Source organism: Neoarius graeffei, chromosome 3 (assembly GCF_027579695.1).
Source record: "Neoarius graeffei isolate fNeoGra1 chromosome 3, fNeoGra1.pri, whole genome shotgun sequence".
Lineage (NCBI taxonomy): Eukaryota > Metazoa > Chordata > Actinopteri > Siluriformes > Ariidae > Neoarius > Neoarius graeffei.
The window spans coordinates 24428211-24449946 of NC_083571.1; the positions used below are offsets into that span (position 1 = coordinate 24428211).

The 21736-nt window shown below is 44.2% G+C and overlaps 4 non-coding genes and 1 pseudogene across 4 annotated transcripts; 3 read left to right on the plus strand and 2 right to left on the minus strand.

The window, feature by feature from the left end:
* Positions 1-7287: 7287 nt before the first annotated feature.
* trnai-aau (transfer RNA isoleucine (anticodon AAU)) lies at positions 7288-7361 on the plus strand. Its single transcript has one exon. It is a non-coding gene; the product is annotated as a tRNA-Ile (tRNA).
* A 1354-nt stretch (positions 7362-8715) lies between these two features.
* On the minus strand, positions 8716-8787 carry trnaq-cug (transfer RNA glutamine (anticodon CUG)). Its single transcript has one exon. It is a non-coding gene; the product is annotated as a tRNA-Gln (tRNA).
* A 1237-nt stretch (positions 8788-10024) lies between these two features.
* trnai-aau (transfer RNA isoleucine (anticodon AAU)) lies at positions 10025-10098 on the plus strand. Its single transcript has one exon. It is a non-coding gene; the product is annotated as a tRNA-Ile (tRNA).
* A 2660-nt stretch (positions 10099-12758) lies between these two features.
* Positions 12759-12832, plus strand: trnai-aau (transfer RNA isoleucine (anticodon AAU)). Its single transcript has one exon. It is a non-coding gene; the product is annotated as a tRNA-Ile (tRNA).
* A 909-nt stretch (positions 12833-13741) lies between these two features.
* On the minus strand, positions 13742-14994 carry LOC132882511 (kelch-like protein 10; annotated as a pseudogene).
* Between the last annotated feature and the right edge of the window lie 6742 nt (positions 14995-21736).

Below are 21736 nucleotides of genomic sequence, written 5' to 3' on the forward strand. Positions count from 1 at the left end.
CGCGTTAACTTGACTCAATTTTAACGGCGATAATTTTTTTATCGCGAGATTAACGCTCTGTGACATGATGCCAGGCTTTTTGACTTTGCCAGGAATCTCTAGTTGAACAAAATAGAAAAAGAAATTTTTGTTTTCCTAAATCTGAAAATGGTCTAGCAAAAAATATAATACTTATGTGCAGTTGTTTCTGTATGCGACGGGCTACTTCATGACAAAATAATTACAGCTTGGGGTACAATTACAGCTCGCGCTCAATGGGGCGAGGATGGGACACAGAAGGAAGGGGAGAGAGAGAGAGAGAGAGAGAGAGAGAAGAGGAGAGAAGAGTAGACGCCATCTGCTGTCCTGCTCCCGGAACAGCCGCCAAATGATCCTCCGCCAGCTCCACTGCCTGATCCAGCGACGCCGGGCAGTGGCACTGGACCCACTCCGCGGTTTCTGCGGGTAAGCGAGCAACGAACTGTTCCAGCACCACCTGGTCGATGATCCCCTCGGCATCACGGTCTTCAGCCCTCAGCCACCACCAGCAGGCGTCCCGGAGCTGCTGGCCGAACGCGAACGGCCGGCCGACTTCCTCCAAGCGCAGAGCGCGGAAGCGCTGGCGCTGTTGCTTGGGAGTGCGCCCCACGCGCTGGAGGACGGCCCGGCGGAGGTCCACGCAGGCCAGCCGGCGGTCAGCGGGGAGCTGTAGCACGGCCAGCTGTGCCTCTCCCGTTAGGAGGGGGAGGAGGCGCACCGCGCGCTGCTCCATCGGCCACCCCGAGGCTTCTGCGACCTGTTCAAATAGCGTGATGAATGTCTCGGGGTCGTCCTGCGGGCCCATCTTGGTGATGGTGAGGGGAGACGGGCCCGCGGCCGGAGCGCTGGTGGACCCCGCCGACGCGAGGAGGTGCCAGAATGCCTCGCGGTCTTCCTGCTGGGCCAGCACCAGGGCTTCAAAGCGCCGCTCTTGTTCCTTCCGGAGGGTGACGAGCGCCTGGTGCTGGCTTTGCTGGGCCGTGGCGAGGGTGTGGACCAGGTCGGCGAACGGGGAGGACTCCATGGGGCTGATCGGTGGGTGCTCCACTCTGGATCCCGGGTTTCGGCACCACTGTAACGGTTCGCTACGTGTGGGCGGAGCACAGAGGACGGCAGGACAGAGATCAGGTGCACACAGAGGCTTTATTGCCGCACTTTTCAGTCTGACAATAGACAGATTCCAAACACACCGAGACACACACTAGCGTCTCGTCCAGGGATGATCTCCTCTGCTCTCGATCTCCCTCCTTAAATAGGGCACGGTCACTGGGAAGACACACACAAACACAGGTTAATTGCCGTCAGGTGTAGTGATTCTGCCACTTACCTTCCCTGACTCCGCCCTCCTGTCACAGACCGGCGCTTGACCACGCCCCCACTGCCACAACCCCTTAATCACCATTGCTTCCAGGTTTGCTATTTGCTATGAGTGGTAGCACCTGTCTGGGTTCCAGCTATGGGTTAAATAGTACATCACCAATAAGGCACTGGCAGCAGTGCACTTTTTGGTGCAATGTGGCAGATGAACCCAACAGGGTCAATGGCATACCACCAGATGGCATGCAGAAGAGCCACTCAAATGGCCAATGGATGGCATCACTCGGCAAGTCAGTTGTCACTGTGGGGCAACTTCCATACTCATCAGGTCTGTGGCACTTTTATGCACCACTTGGCATCAGGTCTGGAGGTCCAGAGAGTCAACACAATGGGGGCACGACATTGTTAGTCTTATCTTACTGTGCAAGGTGCTTCATTAGGAAAGGAGAATAAGTCTGGTGTGCACTGGTGCGGGCTTCTCGCGGCCCATCTGTGTTTCTGTGCATCCTAATGAAGCAGTCATCATCGCTAGCGATGCACAGCCGACAACGATGACAATAACCATGGTCCCACCCACAGCCAGTCACTGTTCACCATGGTCCCACCCACAGCCAATCACTAGTAACCATGGTCCTACCCACAGCCAAACACTAGTAACCATGGTCCCAGCCACAGCCAATCACTGGTAACTATGGTCCCACCCATGTTGGCTGTCCATTGCTAGCAATGATGACTGCTTCATTAGGATGCACAGAAACGCAGATGAGCCGTGAGGCCTGCACCAGAGCAACAGAATCACCCGCAACAGCGGCATAAATGGCTTGGCCAAGCCACCACGGAATGTCTGGACTTGTGAGCTCTCACATGCTATTCTCCTCTCCTAACAACGCGCCTTGCACAGTAAGGTAAGACAAATGATGTCATGGCCCCATCATATTGTCTTTCTGGACCTCCAGACCTGATGCCAAGTTGTGCACAAAAGTGCCACAGGCCTGACGGGTATTGATGTTGCCCCGCAGAGATAACTGACTTGCTGAGTGATGCCATCCATTGGCCATTTGAGTGGCTCTTCCACATGCCATTTGGTGGTGTGCCATTGACCCTGTTGGGTTCATCTGCTGCATTGCACTGAAAAGCGCCCTGCTCCTAGCACCTTATTGGTGATGTACTATTTAAGCCACAGCCAATCACTGATTACCATGGTCCCAGACCACAGACCAATCACTGATCACCATTGTTTGTCCCACCATCTCACCTTTTTGTTCTTCATTTTAAATATTCTTTTAGGAGATATTACATTTTATAATGAGCTTTACTTTAAAAGGTAATTAAAGGTGGGGGGCGTCGTGGCTGAGGTGGATAAGGTGCCATACCATAAATCCAGGGACCCGGGTTTGATTCCGACCCGAGGTCATTTCCCGATCCCTCCCCGTCTCTCTCCTGCTCATTTCCTGTCTCTACACTGTCCTATCCAATAAAGGTGAAAAAAAGCCCCCCCCCCCCAAAAAAAAGGTACACAACATGCACTCTTAATACCAACACAGTAATATCTGATCGCTATTTCTGGGAGTGTAATGCTGCATCATCATCATGATCTCATTATCTCTAGCCACTTTATCCTGTTCTACAGGGTCGCAGGAGCCTATCCCAGCTGAGTACAGGCGAAAGGCAGGGCACACCCTGGACAAGCCACCAGGTCATCACAGGGCTGACACACAGACAACCCTTCACACTCTCATTCACACCTACGGTCAATTTAGAGTCACCAGTTAACCTAACCTGCATGTCTTTGGACTGTGGGGGAAACTGGAGCACCCGGAGGAAACCCACAGGGAGGATACACAAACTCCATACAGAAAGGCCCTCGCTGGCCACGGGGCTTGAACCCAGACCTTCTTGCTGTGAGGCGACAGCGCTAACCACTACACCACCGTGCCACCCCGTCATCATGATGTTCATCTAAATATAGTGCAAACGCCATCCAAGCATAAAATACCACCATGGCACTCTGTCTGTCATGACTGAACCCCAAATGGCTCAATGTGGATTTGGGAATCACAGCCAGCTTGGCGTCACATCACATCACCCTGTGGTTGATTATTTTCCAATAATGGAACATCCTGAAGTGTTTTATTCCTCTTATATCACTGCAATTTGCCAAGGATTATATAATATAATATATAATATTGTTATATTTTATATAATAATTATATATTATAATTATAATATATAATTATAAAATATAATTATATAATTATTTATTATAATTATATATTATAATATATAATTATATAATTTTATAATCAATATAAAATTAGATCATACTGACTGTACAGCTGCTGCCAGCACCTTTGATCTAAAGGTGGGGCTATTAAATATTATATCTCTTACATCTAAAGCGCTAATGGTTAATGAACTCATTACTGATCAGGAGTTTAATGTACTGTGTTTAACAGAAACATGGATTGTGGCACGGTGGTGTAGTGGTTAGTGCTGTCGCCTCACAGCAAGAAGGTCCTGGGTTTGAGCCCCGGGGCCGGCGAGGGCCTTTCTGTGTGGAGTTTGCATGTTGTCCGTGTGGGTTTCCCCCAAAGACATGCAGGTTAGGTTAACTGGTGACTCTAAATTGACTGTAGGTGTGAATGATTGTCTATGTGTCAGCCCTGTGATGACCTGGTGACTTGTCCAGGGTGTACCCGGCCTTTCGCCCGTAGTCAGCTGGGATAGGCTCCAGCTTGCCTGCGACCCTGTAGAAGGATAAAGCGGCTAGAGATGATGAGATGGATTAAGCCAAATGAATATATAGCATTAAATGAAGCGAGTCCTCCTGGATACAGTTATATACACCAGCCTCCTCTAACTGGCAGAGGAGGAGGCATCGCGGTTATTTATAACGATTATCTAGGTGTAACACAAAAACCTGGTTATAAATTTAATACATTTGAAGTTCTTCATACTCATATAATGTATGTAGCCTCGAAAAATAAGTCTACCCAGTTAATTCCATTGCTTATTATTTACAGGCCCCCGGGGCCATATTCTGAGTTTCTTTCTGAATTTGCAGATTTTATCTCAGATCTGGTTATTTCCTTAGACAAAGCTTTAGTTGTCGGAGATTTTAATATTCACTTCGATAACCCAGAAGACCCTTTAAAAACAGCGTTTGTGTCCATCTTAGACTCAGTCGGGATTAAGCAGAATGTCATAGGACCAACCCATAATGGTGGTCACACCCTTGATCTAATACTAACATTCAGATTAAACGTAGATAATATAGTCATACTTCCACAGTCTGAAGTTATCTCAGATCATTGTCTCATCTCATTCAAGATATGTCTGAGTAATAATATATGCACCTCACCACGCTACTGTATTAAACGTACTTTCATGTCAACTACTGCACAGAGCTTTATAAATGATCTCCCAGAGCTGTCAACTTTGATTGGGTCACTATCAGCCCCTGCAGAACTTGATCAGGCAACTGAATGCTTAGAGTCAACATTCCGCCATACTTTAGATAATGTAGCTCCTCTAAAAAGGAGAATGGTCAGAGACAAAAAAATTAGCACCCTGGTATAATGATGACACTCGCACATTAAAACAGACCACTCGAAAATTGGAACGTAAATGGCGCCAAACAAAATTGGTAGTGTTCAAATTAGCTTGGAAGGAAGTTTGTGCTAAGTTTGTTAGCTTCCTGAAGTATAGAAAAGCTCTTAGTGCTGCGAGATCAACATATTTCTCCTCCCTAAAAGAAGATAACAAAAATAATCCTAGATTCCTATTTAATACTGTAGCAAAATTAACCAGGAATAAGTCCACTATCAACACATGCACACCTGCAGTATGTAGTAGCAACGACTTCATGAATTTTTTTAATGACAAAATTGAGAATATCCGACAAAAAATTCAAACTACTAATTTAAGGTTAGACAATGAAAGTGACCTTGTAGTTAAGAATATAACTGTATCAGATCATCAGTTAGAATGTTTTACTCCCCTAAAAGAAGCTGAATTACTTTCATTAATCTCTACATCAAAAGCCTCAACTTGCGTACTAGATCCCTTACCGACACATCTATTCAAACAGATAATGCCTGGAGTAATTGAACCGCTTCTAAAAATAATAAATTCTTCTCTTATGATTGGCTATGTACCCAAATCCTTTAAACTAGCAGTTATCAAACCCCTGATTAAAAAAACTGACCTTGATCCCTGTCAGCTGTCCAATTATCGGCCAATATCAAACCTCCCCTTTATCTCCAAGATCCTTGAAAAAGCTGTGGCACAGCAGTTATGCTCATATTTACATAGGAATAACATTCATGAAATGTATCAGTCAGGATTTAGACCTCATCATAGCACAGAGACAGCACTGGTTAAAGTAGTAAACGACCTACTGTAGGCGTCTGATCAGGGCTGTGTCTCGCTACTTGTGTTGCTTGACCTTAGTGCAGCATTTGATACCATTGATCATTCCATTCTTCTGGATAGACTAGAAAATGTTGTGGGAGTTAAGGGAATGGCCCTCTCCTGGCTCAGGTCTTATCTAACTGATCGTTATCAGTATGTTGATATAAATGGTGATATTTCTAGACGTACCGAGGTAAAGTTTGGTGTTCCACAAGGTTCTGTCTTGGGTCCACTGCTTTTTTCTCTATATATGTTACCTCTGGGCGATATTATTCGTAAACATTGTATTAGTTTCCACTGTTATGCTGATGACACACAGTTGTATGTCTCTGCAAAACCTGATGAGAGAAACCAGCTTAATAGAATTGAGGAATGTGTTAAGGACATTAGACACTGGATGCTTATTAATTTCCTTCTGCTTAACTCTGACAAGACTGAAGTACTTGTGCTAGGACCACATACAGCTAGAAGTAAGTTTTCTGATTACACAGTGACTCTGGATGGCCTTTCTGTTTCTTCACGTGCAGCAGTAAAAGACCTCGGAGTGATTATTGACCCCAGTCTTTCAGTCGAAACTCACATTGATAACATCACCTGGATAGCTTTCTTTCACCTCAGAAATATTGCAAAGATAAGAAATTTAATGTCATTGCATGATGCAGAAAAACTAGTCCATGCTTTCGTTACCTCCAGGTTGGATTATTGTAATGCCTTACTGTCTGGATGTTCCAATAAGTGCATAAACAAGCCGCAGTCTTATCACCTCTGCTTTACGCCAACGAATGTATGAGGCTCTACGGTAAACACTTCAAGTATCTGACCAGGCTACAACTGCGAGACCTGCATCAAATCCTCAAAATAAGATGGCAGGACAAGGTCCCCGATGTAGAAGTCCTCAGGCGAGCCAAAACAGTAAGCGTGGAAACACTTATCACAGCCTCCCAACTTCGTTGGGCTGGACACGTCTGGCGCACGCTTGACACGCGACTACCCGAAGCCGTTTTCTACGGAGAACTGAGCCTAGGTAAGAGGCTGACAGAAACAAGGAGGACAGAAACTGAGGTACAAAGACGTTTGGAAGAGGAACATGAAGAATGCCCTCATTATCGATCAGTCTTTTAAAACTACCTAATTTCCTGACATGGGATCCTTGGCCTGCTTCTCCTTCTTTTGACGCATGTTTCAGGAAGCAGATGTTGCTTTATTGTTCAGTGTGAGCAATTGGGTCGAGGTTGGTGAGAAGTGGTTCTTCAGAGCACATGGTGGCTTTTGGACCACCATGTTGAAGAAGGGAAGTAGGTGTGCATCCTTCTTTCACATTGTTAAAGCTATCCATGCTGACTTTGCTCAGTAGAAAGAATATGTTTTTGAGACTGGATGTCGGGATTTTCATCCCCCTGTGTAAATACTGTATGTGAGTGGGTCGAACTGTGGGCTTCAAAACAATAATCAAGAGAAAAGACATCTGTTCAAGGCAAAGTCACTGCCTCGTCACTATTTAGTGAAGCACCTCAGCAGCCATGACATTTTTTTTTCTTTGGCCAGTTAGCTCAGTTGGTTAGAGTGTGGTGCTAATAACACCAAGGTCACCGGTTCAATCCTTGTACTGGCCAGTTCTCTCCTTTACAGGTCCTGTTGTTGTCAGGACAGGGGAAGCCTTTTTCTGTTGAGGGAAATGTTCTGCAAAACAAGAGCTTCTCTGGTTGTTTTGCAAAATGTCAATCGATTCCTTGTATCTGGATGTGCCATTGAAATACAGTAACTCAACTGATTGCAGGACGCAGGAAATTCAAATACACGCATGAGATTGCCTCAAAGAGAAGCACTAATGAATCTCGTAAAAATCAGTGCTCCTTTTTCAATTCATCTAATTGTGCTTCCTTTTGAAAGTAACTTTAATTTCATAAACTCTAAAAGGTATCTTTAGTTGCTTGAATCACTCAAAACCACTCCAAAACATAGCAATTACCGAAGGATCCAGGAAGGTAGTAGTCATTGTTAGGGTATGATAGACAGATAGATGGTCTTTTTCTTTGTATTTTCTCTTCTCTTATTCACCACTAAATAATACAGTCATTAGCTAACTGCTTTTCCAGAAAGTCCATAGTGAGAATTCACCAGTTGACCACTATTTCATTCTGAGCGGACTGACTCAGGTGTTTTTCATTTAAAGTGCACAGGATCTGATCAGAACTTGAGCTCGTTCACAGCCCAACCCACACAATCCAATCTGGCAACAGAGGGTACAATGGATGGTCCATCACACCATGTGAGCAGACCAAGTGAGTTAAACATTGATGGGCAGTTATCACTCTGATTTGGTTCTAGGGGCACAGCCAATTATGCTTTCCATCCATCCATCCATCCATCCATCCATTATCTGTAACCACTTATCGTGTACAGGGTCGCAAGCAAGGTGGGGCCTATTCCAGCTGACTATGGGCGAGAGGCAGGGCACACCCTGGACAAGTCACCAGATCATCACAGGGCTAATACATAAAGACAAACAACCATTCACACCTACAGTCAATTTAGACCCACCAATTAACCTAACCTGCATGTCTTCAGGGGAAAACAGAGCACCCAGAGGAAACCCACACAGGCACAGGAAGAACATGCATACTCCACACAGAAAGGCCCCCATCAGCCACTGGGCTCAAACCCAGAACATGCTGGCTGTGAGGCGACAGCGTTAACCACTACACGACTGTGCCACCGCCAACTGTTCTAATGCTCCCCGAGCCACCATGTTGCACCCAAATCCAGACCTATAGTGCCCAATATCATTGAAGCTGTGATGGTACTGGAATAAACCTCAGATCCAAAATTGCAAAAGTGGACCATACCTATCTTGAAGAGAACTTGTTCCATGTTGATGGAAACAAAGGGTTTGGGATATGCAAGCTTGCTCAAAAGCAGCCTTCAGGTGAAATACATTATTTAAAGAGGTGCAAAGAGCAGCTTCAGAGGTTCCACTGAGAGTTGAACTCAGACCACTGGTTTCAGAGTCCAGAGTGCTAACCATTACACCATGGAACCAAGACACAGCTGCAAGATTGTTTTTACCATCAAATTACTGCCATATAACTGACCTCGCTCTGGCAAAAAATTTAGCACCCACTTGGCCAAAGGTGTACACAAACCACCAATCCCGATACCCGGGAATGAATCAGGGACCTTCAGTCTTACGCGCTCCCTACTGAGCTATTTCAGCATGCCCTACAGGGTTTAACTCATGGCTTCTTCCATGCAGTCGGATACAGCCTTTGGCCCTTGTGAAATGTATGCAGCATGCAGAAATTTGTTTTTGAGATCACATTCCATTATATTACATTATAGGCATTAAGCAGATGCACAACATCAACTCATCAGACTTGGAGGTAGACCGCCAGATTCAAGCTGCCACCAAAGCCTTCGGTGCTTTACAAAAGCAACTATGGTCTCGCCATGACATCAAGAGAACCAGCAAGTTGAAAGTATACAACGCCGCAGTCTTATCACCTCTGCTTTACGCCAACGAATGTATGAGGCTCTACGGTAAACACTTCAAGTATCTGACCAGGCTACAACTGCGATACCTGCATCAAATCCTCAAAATAAGATGGCAGGACAAGGTCCCCGATGTAGAAGTCCTCAGGCGAGCCAAAACAGTAAGCGTGGAAACACTTATCACAGCCTCCCAACTTCGTTGGGCTGGACACGTCTGGCGCACGCTTGACACGCGACTACCCGAAGCCGTTTTCTACGGAGAACTGAGCCTAGGAAAGAGGCTGACAGAAACAAGGAGGACAAAAACTGAGGTACAAAGACGTTTGGAAGAGGAACATGAAGAATGCCCTCATTATCGATCAGTCTTTTAAAACTACCTAATTTCCTGACATGGGATCCTTGGCCTGCTTCTCCTTCTTTTGACGCATGTTTCAGGAAGCAGATGTTGCTTTATTGTTCAGTGTGAGCAATTGGGTCGAGGTTGGTGAGAAGTGGTTCTTCAGAGCACATGGTGGCTTTTGGACCACCATGTTGAAGAAGGGAAGTAGGTGTGCATCCTTCTTTCACATTGTTAAAGCTATCCATGCTGACTTTGCTCAGTAGATAGAATACGTTTTTGAGACTGGATGTCGGGATTTTCATCCCCCTGTGTAAATACTGTATGTGAGTGGGTCGAACTGTGGGCTTCAAAACAATAATCAAGAGAAAAGACATCTGTTCAAGGCAAAGTCACTGCCTCGTCACTATTTAGTGAAGCACCTCAGCAGCCATGACATTTTTTGTCTTTGGCCAGTTAGCTCAGTTGGTTAGAGTGTGGTGCTAATAACACCAAGGTCACAGGTTCAATCCCTGTACTGGCCAGTTCTCTCCTTTACAGGTCCTGTTGTTGTCAGGACAGGGGAAGCCTTTTTCTGTTGAGGGAAATGTTCTGCAAAACAAGAGCTTCTCTGGTTGTTTTGCAAAATGTCAATCGATTCCTTGTATCTGGATGTGCCATTGAAATACAGTAACTCAACTGATTGCAGGACGCAGGAAATTCAAATACACGCATGAGATTGCCTCAAAGAGAAGCACTAATGAATCTCGTAAAAATCAGTGCTCCTTTTTCAATTCATCTAATTGTGCTTCCTTTTGAAAGTAACTTTAATTTCATAAACTCTAAAAGGTATCTTTAGTTGCTTGAATCACTCAAAACCACTCCAAAACATAGCAATTACCGAAGGATCCAGGAAGGTAGTAGCCATTGTTAGGGTATGATAGACAGATAGATGGTCTTTTTCTTTGTATTTTCTCTTCTCTTATTCACCACTAAATAATACAGTCATTAGCTAACTGCTTTTCCAGAAAGTCCATAGTGAGAATTCACCAGTTGACCACTATTTCATTCTGAGCGGACTGACTCAGGTGTTTTTCATTTAAAGTGCACAGGATCTGATCAGAACTTGAGCTCGTTCACAGCCCAACCCACACAATCCAATCTGGCAACAGAGGGTACAATGGATGGTCCATCACACCATGTGAGCAGACCAAGTGAGTTAAACATTGATGGGCAGTTATCACTCTGATTTGGTTCTAGGGGCACAGCCAATTATGCTTTCCATCCATCCATCCATCCATCCAGTATCTGTAACCACTTATCTTGTACAGGGTCGCAAGCAAGGTGGGGCCTATTCCAGCTGACTATGGGCGAGAGGCAGGGCACACCCTGGACAAGTCACCAGATCACCACAGGGCTAACACATAAAGACAAACAACCATTCACACCTACAGTCAATTTAGACCCACCAATTAACCTAACCTGCATGTCTTCAGGGGAAAACAGAGCACCCAGAGGAAACCCACACAGGCACAGGAAGAACATGCATACTCCACACAGAAAGGCCCCCATCAGCCACTGGGCTCAAACCCAGAACATGCTGGCTGTGAGGCGACAGCGTTAACCACTACACGACTGTGCCACCGCCAACTGTTCTAATGCTCCCCGAGCCACCATGTTGCACCCAAATCCAGACCTATAGTGCCCAATATCATTGAAGCTGTGATGGTACTGGAATAAACCTCAGATCCAAAATTGCAAAAGTGGACCATACCTATCTTGAAGAGAACTTGTTCCATGTTGATGGAAACAAAGGGTTTGGGATATGCAAGCTTGCTCAAAAGCAGCCTTCAGGTGAAATACATTATTTAAAGAGGTGTAAAGAGCAGCTTCAGAGGTTCCACTGAGAGTTGAACTCAGACCACCGGATTTAGAGTCCAGAGTGCTAACCATTACAACATGGAAACAAGACACAGCTGCAAGATTGTTTTTACCATCAAATTACTGCCATATAACTGACCTCGCTCTGGGAAAAAAATTTAGCACCCACTTGGCCAAAGGTGTACACAAACCACCAATCCCGATACCCGGGAATGAATCAGGGACCTTCAGTCTTACGCTCTCCCTACTGAGCTATTTCAGCATGCCCTACAGGGTTTAACTCATGGCTTCTTCCATGCAGTCGGATACAGCCTTTGGCCCTTGTGAAATGTATGCAGCAAGCAGAAATTTGTTTTTGAGATCACATTCCATTATATTACATTATAGGCATTAAGCAGATGCACAACATCAACTCATCAGACTTGGAGGTAGACCGCCAGATTCAAGCTGCCACCAAAGCCTTCGGTGCTTTACAAAAGCAACTATGGTCTCGCCATGACATCAAGAGAACCAGCAAGTTGAAAGTATACAACGCCGCAGTCTTATCACCTCTGCTTTACGCCAACGAATGTATGAGGCTCTACGGTAAACACTTCAAGTATCTGACCAGGCTACAACTGCGATACCTGCATCAAATCCTCAAAATAAGATGGCAGGACAAGGTCCCCGATGTAGAAGTCCTCAGGCGAGCCAAAACAGTAAGCGTGGAAACATTTATCACAGCCTCCCAACTTCGTTGGGCTGGACACATCTGGAGCACGCTTGACACGCGACTACCCGAAGCCGTTTTCTACGGAGAACTGAGCCTAGGAAAGAGGCTGACAGAAACAAGGAGGACAGAAACTGAGGTACAAAGACGTTTGGAAGAGGAACATGAAGAATGCCCTCATTATCGATCAGTCTTTTAAAACTACCTAATTTCCTGACATGGGATCCTTGGCCTGATTCTCCTTCTTTTGACGCATGTTTCAGGAAGCAGATGTTGCTTTATTGTTCAGTGTGAGCAATTGGGTCGAGGTTGGTGAGAAGTGGTCCTTCAGAGCACATGGTGGCTTTTGGACCACCATGTTGAAGAAGGGAAGTAGGTGTGCATCCTTCTTTCACATTGTTAAAGCTATCCATGCTGACTTTGCTCAGTAGATAGAATACGTTTTTGAGACTGGATGTCGGGATTTTCATCCCCCCGTGTAAATACTGTATGTGAGTGGGTCGAACTGTGGGCTTCAAAACAATAATCAAGAGGAAAGACATCTGTTCAAGGCAAAGTCACTGCCTCGTCACTATTTAGTGAAGCACCTCAGCAGCCATGACATTTTTTTTCTTTGGCCAGTTAGTTCAGTTGGTTAGAGTGTGGTGCTAATAACACCAAGGTCACAGGTTCAATCCCTGTACTGGCCAGACCTCTCCTTTACAGGTCCTGTTGTTGTCAGGACAGGGGAAACCTTTTTCTGTTGAGGGAAATGTTCTGCAAAACAAGAGCTTCTCTGGTTGTTTTGCAAAATGTCAATCGATTCCTTGTATCTGGATGTGCCATTGAAATACAGTAACTCAACTGATTGCAGGATGCAGGAAATTCAAATACACGCATGAGATTGCCTCAAAGAGAAGCACTAATGAATCTCGTAAAAATCAGTGCTCCTTTTTCAAAGTGCTCCTTTTTCCTTTTTCCTTTATCACCTCTGCTTTACGCCAACGAATGTATGAGGCTCTACGGTAAACTGATTGGATAAAATTAATATCATGGTGGGCTGTTCAAACTGCGGAAATAGTTTGCTCAAGCTACTTTCAAAACACTATAACTTTCCAACCTTAGAACAAAAAACTTTTGTAAGTCTTGAATAAGGTTCATCAATGTGTGTTTTATTGTTATATTTACTCTATATATTGCCCTCTGTTCCCCTTTAACAGACACTGTAGTCCAGGGGTCACGTCCCCACATGGGATCGCTTGACTTACAAATGGGATTGCAAGAGAAGCTCCTCTTTTGTTTCATTCATTTATTTTATAAATTAATATTAGAAATATTGATTATCACATCTGCCAATATTTTAAATGTTACTAGAAGCCACATTTCATTTAATAGACTATGTGTCATTTGAATCATTCTCACTATCCTGCCACGATACACTAGTGGAGTTCAGCTATAAAAATAGACAAACGTCCCAGTCCATGTGATTGATGTTAAACACAGGCTACATATTTTACTGTGCTCTTAAAATGTTCAAAATATTAATTACAAATGTAGGATGGTGAAGACTTTAGGGTCATTTGCCCAAAAAGTTCAGGAATGTCTGCTGTAGTCTATTTCTACACACACACTCGCCGCACACACTGAACACTTGTTTTGTGCATCAGTGCAATCATACTCCACTGATTATTCTCAGGTTCATATCACTCAACTGTGTTGCCATCAAATCCTCCCATTGCAGAGATACGACCGTCTAGTGTGCACACATACACACACACACAACACTGACGAGAGTGCATGAGAATCACCTAAGCCCAGGTTCTTGTGATGGGCTCAAACCTTCTCACACTGTTTAAGTAATTGTCACCACCGAATCCTCTGATGCAGTACACAAAGTCATTCAGATAAACCATCCCGTGATAGGCTCTTGGGCTCTCATCAGGGCATATCACACTGACCCAGAGATCCGCTTGCATATCATACGTTACTATGGCATAGTTGGGACTGTCATGGCTCCAGCCACCAATGGCTAGAAGAACGGCATTGGGCAGGCGAGGCTGCGTGAAGTCAGAACTGAGAGATTCATTCAGGTTGAGCCCATAGATGTTCTTCAGAACTCTGGTGATGATCGGCTTACATGCTGCATTATCTGTTACAAAAGCGTTGCTCCTCACATGTTTCATAAAGTAACTGTGCATCAGTAGCTCCATACGCACCTTGGGCAGTAACACGCCCATATGAGCGTTCCGATTCTGCGGTGCATGTCTGACCCACTGTAAGATGGTCTCAAACACCACGTTCTCCTGTTTCACGTTCAGCTCATCATTCTCAATTATCTCACCAAGCTGCTCAACCGTCAGGTCCAGGAGCTCCTCAAAGACGTGCACTATCTTCTCAAAGTTGTGTAAGATAAACTGGAAGGCCTACTGCTTCAACATCTCACAGATATCAAAGTGAGGAAGACAGCAGATGCCAATGCAGTTCTCCAAACACAGCTAAGCCTTCAGGAATGCGCAGCGCTCATTCCCCAGGCTGCTCACTGCCAGGTAATCAGCAGTGATCAGCAGCTCATGCACATTTTCCTCCGTGATGTTAACATGATATCTATACACATACTCCATGATCAGCTCCATCATCTTAGAGGAAATGTCAGGGACACTGTACTTATCTGGAGGGTAGCAGCTGTTAGTGAACAAAGTCGTGAAGTATGAGCTGCAGCAACACAGGATGATCTCGTGCGCGTGGAACTCAGCACCATCAACTTTGATGAGTACATCACAGAGCTTCTTCTCGAACCACAGTTCATCGATGACATTGTAGCCTGTTGTCCTCGCGTCCTCGCCATTTATTTCTCTTCTTCCTGCTTACTCATATTCAGTTCAGTGTGTTTGTGCTGATGGTACAAATGAGTTTTTAAACCCAAACTGTTTTTAAACACAAACAGTTCTAATTCCTTAAATATGTATGAATACAATATGGAGTGTATGTGAGAGAAACTCTGTAATTCAGGATAAATCTCTGTAAAGGGGGTTTGTAAAAACAGCTTTTAAAGCCTGTGTCCAAAATGTGTACATGTTCACTGTAAAGAACATTTTACTTCCCTGAAAAATGCCAGCTCCAGGGTGAAATGTCCAAATGCAATTAATTATATGTTAAAATTATGAAATATTGTTGAGGAAATAGTTATTTATTTATTTGATTGATTGATGTTTCTTTATTCAGGTAAATATCAACTTTCCATAATACATTATCATCTGTATATGATCACATACGGTGGTGTAGTGGTTAGCACTGTCGCCTCACAGCAAGAAGGTCCGGGTTCAAGCCCCATGGCCGGCGAGGGTCTTTCTGTGTGGAGTTTGCATGTTCTCCCCATGTCCGCATGGGTTTCCTCTGGGTGCTCTGGTTTCCCCCACAGTCCAAAGACATGCAGGTTAGGTTAACTGGTGACTCTAAATTGACCGTAGGTGTGAATGTGAGTGTGAATGGTTGTCTGTGTCTATGTGTCAGCCCTGTGATGACCTGGCGACTTGTCCAGGGTGTACCCCACCTTGCGCCCGTAGTCAGCTGGGATAGGCTCCAGCTTGCCTGCGACCCTGTAGAAGGATAAAGCGGCTAGAGATAATGAGATGAGAATAATATTAACTAAGTTCCTATCTTTCACCAATTTCTTGATACAGGCCATTTAAAATATGCAGATCATTAATCTGACCTGTCAAGGTCACTCCAGGGCAAAACCAATGCTCCCAAATGAAAGCCCATATATGACTTCCTGTTCATGGTTAATAGTAACTATGGCCTTACCTTGTGCCGTTTTTGAGATATAGGCCATTGAAAATACATGACATAATATTGACCTAGGTCAATAGGTCAAAACTATAAATAGTCATTAAAACATGTTTTTCTATGGCAAAGGAGCAAGACTAACTCAAAGACCATGAAAAATGGCGGCACAGTGGTGTAAATGGTTAGCACGGTCGCCTCACAGCAAGAAGGTTCTGGGTTTGAGCCCAGCGGCCGGTGGGGGCCGTTCTGTGTGAAGTTTGCATGTTCTCCCCGTGTCTGTGTGGGTTTCCTCCGGGTGCTCTGGTTTCCCTCACAGTTCAAAGACATGCAGTTAGGTTAATATGGGATGGCCTTGGGCTGAGGTGCCCTTGAGTGAGGCACCGAACTCCTCCCCGGGCGCTGTTAGCATGGCTGCCACTGCTCTGGATATGTGTGTGCTCATTACTCACACGTGTGTGCAGTGTGTGTTCAGATGGGTTAAATGCAGAGAAGAATTTCACAAGTGTGTGATGAATAAAGTTGTTATTGTTCTTCTTCTAAATAGACAAAACTTTGACTTTTTGCTAGAGTCACCTAATTTTTTTTCCTCTCTCTCTCTCTACACCCTGTTTGCACTGTTATTGGAGATGCTTTAATCTCATTGTACATGTGTATAATGACAATAAAGGCATTCTCTTCTATTCTAGTTGAGAAGTTCAAGGTCATGTAACTCAGTCAAAATAGGTCAAGTCGCTTAACTGATGCAAAATATTTTGAAGCCCTGCAAATAGGGTCTCCGTACCCAATTTGGTGAAAATTCATGAAAAAATGAAGGAGTAGCGATTTAACATATAAGTGACCTTTGACCTAATTCTGGCAAAGGGTCAAGGTCAGAGGTCAAATGAGTGAAAAAAAGTATTAAGGTATAAGGGCCATGGAAGATGGCATGAAAGAATTTTGTCTAGCTTGTCCTGGTACTGTGCCAGGTGGTCCCATTCATAGCCATTCCTGAAAAATTTATGATGTCATAAAATGACGTCATGACATCAGTTGTCGTCATGCATGATATGGAGAGTACAGATAGTCACTACCTATATGCACACCAAGTTTCATGCAGAAATCTTAAAAACTGAGCAAGAAATGACCCTTGTCTAATTACTACTACAACATGTACACTAAACCTAAGCAATTTCAAGATCCCATTTTCAGAGATATCACGTGACGCATCTATGGAGTTGCACGCTCACTGAGGGAGCTCCTGACACAAAGCCACCTTTTTTCAAAGTTTAACCTCATTTATATCGATTGTGTTGATTTATTTTTGCTGGTTTACTTTTCTAAATGTCTACGGTGCGTAAACAGCTGACTTTAATGCCCTCATCCTCAAAGCAAAAGAAGGAAAAAGTTAACGGAAAGTTCTGATACTGGAGCTACAGCTAATGTTAAAATGGCGGACACTCTGGCAAGACTTGAGTGCGTACTGAAGTCTGAAATGGCAACGATGAGAAGCGAACTATCCTCTCATATGGCTACTGCGTGTTTGAAAATTGAATCGATATCAGGGGAACAGAGAGAACAAAAGAAAATCCTGAATGGCCATGCCCGTCGTTTGGACACTGTCGAACAACAGCTAGTTGAACTACAAGACCGTAGCAGACGTAATAACCTCCATCTGCTTGGGCTCCCCAAAGGTATGGAGAAGGATGATGCAGTAGGCTTTCTCAAAAGATCTCTACCTATTTGGCTACCAATGCTGGTGGACAGAGAGACTGAAACAGAAAGAGCTCATCGCATTTACGTCAGTGCCGCTAACAAGAGACCCCGAGTCGTCATTTTCAAGCTTCTCCGTTTCAACGACCGAGATGTCATACTACGTGAAGTTAGGAAACATGGGCCGATTCGTCTGGACGACGGAGTGATCCTCAGCTTTTTTCCTGACTACTCTCCCACTACTGCCAAGAAACGAAGCTCGTGTACTGCAGTGAGGAAGGAGCTGAGGGATAAGGGAGTTCAGACCTTTCTTCAGTATCCAGCAACTTTGAAAGTGACTTTTAATGGTGAGACTTCCTTTTTGCAAACACCGGAGGAGGCACGTCAGGTCCTCGACTCCTTATCTGAAACTATTGATACAGGTAACATTAGTCCACTAGACTAATGTTTGGATTGTTTCATGCTAGGACCTATGTTGGTATTGTTTTCATGCTAGCCAAGCCATGTTGCCATCATCGTCCTTTAACTGGCCGTAACAGCAGGTCTTGGCGTCATTTTTTCCTCTCCTTTGAGTTAAACCTACAAACAGTGTTTTCTGAGCTTTATGATACCTTATACCATGTTTTCGAGGAAAGTGCTAATTCTATCGGCAATTATGCTTGACCCCCTTTTTTTTATATATATAATGGGAGAATTTTATCACTTTTTTTAATCACTATCTATAGGCTAGCCTTATGGATGTCTCAAGAACTCAGATCTGTTTTAGTTTTAGGCTACATTGCTGTTTATATAACATGGCTAACCTATGTTTTTTTTTTCTTTTTTCTCCTACCTCACACTAAAGCATAGAGGTGATGGTCTTTGTATTAGATAATTGGGCTTGTGTCAGATCCCAGATTATGTGCACACCAGTGCTGATGTCACGGATTACTAAGAGCAGGGCTCTCAAGTCTCACGCATTGAGCGTGACCATCGGCGTCGCCAGGGGTATTTTACTGGGGCACGTGCCCCAGTATAGATCTGTAGTGCCCCAGTAAAAAAAATCCAGTGACGAAACGCTCTGAATTTTAAACTTGGGAATAGCTGCAATTTAATTAATTCATAACGTGGGGTAGGCTAACCGATGCGCGAAGAAGACCATCTACAATGCTTTTACATTGGTAGTTTTGGCTGGCCTCGCGCACACTAAGCAATGTGAAAAAAGTGTGCGCGTGACATGAGTAACATCTTGGTTGCTATGGGGACCGCAGACTCCAGCAGCCCTCAGATGCAATGAAATTCAGAGCAGGGGAAACCATCTCTCCATGTTTTTCAACTGTTTACAGGTTAGTAGACAGTAATTCCACTGTCATTTTTGTAACGCTGTAGAATTAATATGTGTTGGGACATTGTTTTCGTGTTGTCTTGATTTTTTGTTTGAAACGAAGGGATATTGAAAAGTTTGCATTCATTCCGTCGTCTGCAACGTGGCAAGCCGCGAGCCCTCAGTTTGCGTGTTGCCAGATCGCCAGATTACAATATTACCAACAGTATAAGTATTACATTGCTATTATCACAAATGTTGCAAATATTCATACTGTTATTATTAAATGATTGACCTGGATTCAGTGTCCTCGTAATCATTTTGAGTTTTACAGCTCTAGTGACTAGTTTTAAGCAGGCCGTTTCTAAATATAAATATCAATATATAAATATATATTACATAAAATGTAATATATATTATATAAAAAATATAAATATAAATATAAATATAGTGCAAAATTTTTAGCTCGCGCGCTTCGCGCGCTCGCATACATTTCCTGTGCCCCTTTTGTGCCCCAGTATGGTCTTGGGTCTAGTGACGCCCCTGAGCGTGACAGTCACGCTTTTCGGTCTTTTGTCACGCACTCCCGCCACACATTGTATTTCTCATGTTGAAAAAAAATTATAATATAAATTTCTCTGGCGCGCCGCTATCGCTATGGAAATGGCAGGAAACAAGCACGTCTCCCATGAGTCGAGCCTGCCACTTACCAGCCAATCAAATAAAGGAAAAGGGCGGGGCTACACAATAGTCAATCAGAAGCACTATTGTATCTGGGTCGATAACAGCTCCACTTGTTCACAGGCAATAACAGACGCTGGTCAGTAATAATAACAGTGACACTAACGTGTGTTTAAAGTGCTGATGACACGAACATGACTCTATGCAATTTCTTAAATAAACTATACAACATGGCAAACATGTTAGATTTCTGTTATAATTACGTGAAAAGAAGCTGTTGTTACGCGAATATCCAACTTTTAATTGCACAGCGCAAGAAAACTGGGTCCGTGGCTCGCGGCCATGCTGTGACGTCAGCGGAAGAACACGCTGCGGTTCACTGGCTGTTCTACTCAATGGAAATGGCGCATGAAAACGCCGGTCTACTTGGCAGCTGGCATCACAGTTCTGAACAAAAGAACAACCAAATACTGGTACTTTAAGCAGTGATCATGATGGCATGATTTTATCTGATTTTAAATAAATGAGATTGATAATAATGTGAATGTTCACAACTAGTACATACAAACTCTGCAGCTTCTCATTCAGCAGCTGCGTCATACTCCGCAAAAACATCAGCAAGAACCTACAATATAAATGGAAATGCAATACACTAAGCTCAAATGACTTTTGGAAAGTATAATTTCTAAATTTTTTCTACATATTCTTGAAGTCGGTCATCGGGGTACTTTCTACCGTTCCCTAACAACGCATGGCAAAGGGTAAAGTGTAGTGTTGCTACGAGTACTTGCTAAAGCCTCCGGTGGAAGATCCTCGATGTGCTGATAAGACATACAGTTCTATATAACACACAAGTGTCACGATAATCACAAAACAGATGCAAATTGTTAAAATACCTAATTTTTAAGCAATCACTGTGTTGATCTCTTCCGAATAGAATCTATGATAGCCTACCCTCTTTACCCTTTGCCTCTCGTTGCTAGGCGGCAGTTACATGAAAGCCGCAAGCTTTCACAAGCAAATACATGACTGATATCACGCCGACTTTATGATTACATTTATGATTATCATGAATGTGTACTCTATGATGTGTACTCTATGAGCGCTCTGGAGCGAGTCACTTCCAAGATGGCCACGCAGACTGCAGTGTTACTATTTTTAGCATCATGTCGGAGCACTCTATAGCTCTACGTACCTTTATCTTGTCGTTTCTCAACACATGTTCTGACAGGAGGACTGTCTTTGGAGGAGTCGCCTTGTCCCAGGCGACTGCTGGATCCGGCGTAGCTACTAGTAGACCCCCTCCGGAATACTGTAGGCACTGCTGATGGTAGCAACACACGTTTGTGCTGAACTGCACACCCAAGAGATTCTTTTAAGCTGGGAAGGGTGTCAAAACAATCCAAATCAAAGTGTTCAGAGCACAGGAGAGATGTTGGTGAGGGCTCCCACTTGTCACGAGTGCGCCTGACTTGCTTCACCCACTTCGCATGCAGCTCGGGATCTCTGGGAAACTTGAATAAACTTACTCCATCCTTGTGGGTTTTGGAGCAAAAGCCGGCAACACAACGCGAAGGCATAATAACTATATATATATATATATATATATATATATATATTAGTGCTGTCAAAAATGTCGCGTTATTAACGCGTTAACTTGACTCAATTTTAACGGCGATAATTTTTTTATCGCGAGATTAACGCTCTGTGACATGATGCCAGGCCCCGCACAGCCAGAGTCCTCTGCCCTCCCCCGAAGAGCCACGGTGCTCGGCTGGTTTCGTTTTCCCATCGGCGGCTCCAGCCCCACTTTGCAGTGGCTGTGACGTGTTATGCTCTGCAATAAAAAAAAACAAACATTGGTACAACCAGTGTTTGAACTATGCCGATATTTTCGGGGGGGTCCCTTATTTTCCCTTGGGGGGGTGCTTGCGCTTGTCTCAGAGCGCGGCTCTCCATCGCGCGCTCACTTCGGATATGCAAATGCTTCCCGTTACACATGATTGCTATGTCAATAAACATCATTTTGCCAATATTTTAGAGACCCCCCAACATTTCCCAAATCATGTTTTCAAGGGATCTCATGTCTGTTTCAGGGGATCTCGGATCCCCCGAGTACCCCCGTAGTTCGAACGGTGAGTAAGCCCATTCACTT